The sequence below is a fragment of the Miniopterus natalensis genome, chromosome 2 (genome assembly GCF_054644295.1).
Source record: "Miniopterus natalensis isolate mMinNat1 chromosome 2, mMinNat1.hap1, whole genome shotgun sequence".
In the NCBI taxonomy this organism is placed as follows: Eukaryota; Metazoa; Chordata; class Mammalia; order Chiroptera; family Miniopteridae; genus Miniopterus; species Miniopterus natalensis.
Genome location: NC_142082.1, coordinates 83,547,840 through 83,551,260, shown reverse-complemented (window position 1 = coordinate 83,551,260; position 3,421 = coordinate 83,547,840). Strand labels below are relative to the sequence as shown.

The following is a 3,421-nucleotide window of genomic DNA, read 5'->3' as shown; positions in this document are numbered from 1 at the left end:
CTGGAGCTAGGGGACCAAGGAAGAGGGATACAAAATGACATCCAAATGTTAGACTAGTCCATGTTGTGCAGAGCCTTTAAGCCATGGCAAGGAGTTTGGATTTTATCCCAAGTATAGTGGAAAGCCACCAACGTATCAGAATGGGAATGGGGGTGATATAATCAGATTTCCATTTTTGAAATACTAGTTTCTATGGGAAGAATTTATCCTCAGAGCAGAGAAACCTGTTAAAAGTCTTTGGTTGTTCTTGCTTTGGTAGCACCTAAACTAAAATTGGAACGATATAGAGATTAGCATGGCCCCTGTGTAAAAATGATACTCAAATTCATGAATCATTTTGTACTTTTAAAGAAAAGATCCAGGTAAAAATGTGGAAGAAACAGATTCAGGAAATTTCTGAAAGCAAGTCACCAAACTTTTAAAAACTACACAAAATGACAGAAATGGGGACTCTTTCAGTTAGAAAAGTTTTCTTGAAACCCATCTCATTCTAAGATTTTAGGAAAACTAATTTCACCTAAAGCCTGCCAAAGAAAAATGTCAAGGTCAAATCCTATACACATTTATCATAAGAATAAAAGAAAATAAAGAACAAAATAATATTCCTGCAGACAATTAAAACAGTTGAAAGACATGCACACAGAGCAGATCAAAACTATTTCAATATGATAGGAGACATTAAGGAAAGTATATAAAACATAAAAGAAAACATAAATCAGAATTTAAAAAACTCAGAAATGAGGTAGCAGAACAAGAAAGAGTCAGTTTAAAAATCATTTCAGAATTTAAGGCTAAACTGGAAAAAGCACAAGAATGAATAAACATAGGAAAAAATGCCTTAAGAGATGTAAAAGATAAAGAGAGGAAAATTGAAAAAATCTTTTAAAAAATGAAGAAAAAAATGATTCGATAGAAAGTAACAAATATTAAAGATTGAAATGCAGATAATTACTCAGACACAAAAAAGAATGAAATCTTACCATTTGCAACAACATGGATGGACCTAGAGGGTATTATGCTAAATGAAATAAGTTAGACAGAGAGAGACAAATACCATATAATTTTATTTATATGTGGAATCTAAAAAACAAAATAAATGAACAAGCAAAACAAAAACAGACTCATAGATAGAGAGAACAAATTTATAGTTGCCAGAGGGGAGGGGGTTGAGAAGGATGGGTAAAAATGGCAAAGGGATTAGGAAGTACAAATTGACAGTTATAAAAATAGTACAGTTTAGGAAATACAGTGAATCATACTGTAATAACTACATATTGTGCCAAGTGGGTACTAGACTTATTGGGGTGATCTCTTTGTGAGTTATGTAAATGTCTAATCAAGACATTGTACACCTGAAACAAATGTAATGTTCTATGTCAACTGTAATTAAAAAATGAAAAATAAATTTAAACAAAAGAAAATGCAGGTATTATGAGTCCCTGAAGAAGAAAGCTAAACTAAGAGAACAGAATGAATACTAAAAGCTGTAATTCAGGAAAACTTTTCTGAAATTTAAAAAAAAATTGAAGCCACATATTTAAAGCACATTTTGTACATGAGAATATCAATCTAGAATGATCAAGAGATAATCTAGTAAAATACCAGAGGGAAAGAAGGAACAAACAAGAGGGACATAGAGGGAAGGAAGGAGGAATGTTTGGGGATCTAGAACACATAACTGAAAAGGAAAGAAAGTTCAATTATCATCAAACTTTTAAAAAGGACATTTATGCCAAAAGAAAATGCAATGACATATTTAGTATCCTTAAGGAAGGAAAGTGTAAGTTATTTGTTTTATATCAAACAAAACTGACTTTCAAGTATAAAAGACACAGACACACTATTGTCAATATTCAACAATTCAAGGAATATTGTTTTCATGAGTCCTTCCTGAGAAATCAACTAGAGGATGAGCTTCAGATAACCAACATGACTAGAGGGGCATAAGCTGAATGGTGAGCAATAAATACATAGTAACCTGTAGAACTAAGACTAAATGACTGTTCAGAAAGAGAGAGTAGGGCATGAAATGTACTGCATGGTAATGCCAGTTAATAATACTGTATTTTATATTTGAAAATTGCTAAGAGAGATCTTAAAAGTTATCACAAAAAAAATTTTTTTGTAGCTACGTAAGGTGATGGAGGTTAACTAGATTATTGAGGTGAACATTTCACAATGTATACAAGTATGGAATCATGTTACACACTTGAAACTAATATAATATTGCACGTCAGTTGTACCTCAATTAAAATAAATAAATATAATATTTTTTTTTAAAAAGAGAGTATGTATAGTATGTAGTGGCTATATACTCTGACAACACAGAGTTAGTGTAACTTGTTTATGGGGGAAGAATGGAGGGAGCATATGCAAATTTTGCTTTGTTTTGTTTTTATTGGTCATATGGGTTTTATAGTACTGTTATTCCGAGGCTGTGCTGTGTGATTATGGGATTTAAAAAATAAGTAGTATGTAGGATTTATTCTAAGTCTATTATTTCTTGTGTCCTTGAGAACCACCATTCTTGATATAGAAGAAAGGAGTTTGTGACATAATAGAGAATAAGTTAAGTAAAAGCTTTATTGTCTCAAATTTTAAATGGAATTATCAATCATGAGGTATTTTATCAGATATATATATATATTTCTTTACCCCTGTTAACTTAAAAGGACTAGGAACAAAATAGCCATCTTTAGTGTGGTCCTGAAATGACCCTTTCTCTCTAAAAGATACTAGGGCTTCTTGAGAAAATGACAGATTTCTGGAAGCTAGAAAGCTATCAATGACTACTAAGGTCACATCAAACAGGTACATGAAGTAGAGAGAAAGGAAATTCGACAGTTGGAAAGTCGGATCAGAGTAGAATATTTGTAAAATTCAGTCCAAAATACCTTGAATTATGCATTTGTTGGGGGTGAGTATGAATCATCTGTGTGGCTGCTATGGTCTTTCTTGCCAGTGTCCCTGTGGAGATGCATCTCAATTCTGACAAGGTGGCCCAGTGAAGATCTACAATATGTGGCTCTCAAAACACACTACACAGCTGCAAATCGTGTACCTAAGTCAGTCACGAGGACCTCTTAATTGAGACTACACAGAGTGGTCAAGAGCAGACATTCACATAGGCAAGCACACGCTCTATGGGAAATCCAGGTTGATTGGTTTGTGCCTTTCTTTCTTTTTCTTTCTTTCTTTCTTTCTTTCTTTCTTTCTTTCTTTCTTTCTTTCTTTCTTTCTTTCTTTCTTTCTTCTTTCTTTCTTTCTTTCTTCTTTCTTTCTTTCTCTCTCTCTCTCTCTCTCTCTCTCTCTCTCTCTCTCTCTCTCTCTCTTTCTTTTCTTCTTTTCCTTCCTTCCTTCCTTCCTTCCTTCCTTCCTTCCTTCCTTCCTTCCTTCCTTCCTTCCTTCCTTCCTTCCTTCC

General features: G+C 33.3%; 1 non-coding gene across 1 annotated transcript; it reads left to right on the top strand.

Moving 5' to 3' along the window:
- Positions 1-243: 243 nt before the first annotated feature.
- Positions 244-347, top strand: LOC148093728 (U6 spliceosomal RNA). The gene has a single exon (XR_015714098.1). It is a non-coding gene; the product is annotated as a U6 spliceosomal RNA (small nuclear RNA).
- Positions 348-3,421: the final 3,074 nt, after the last annotated feature.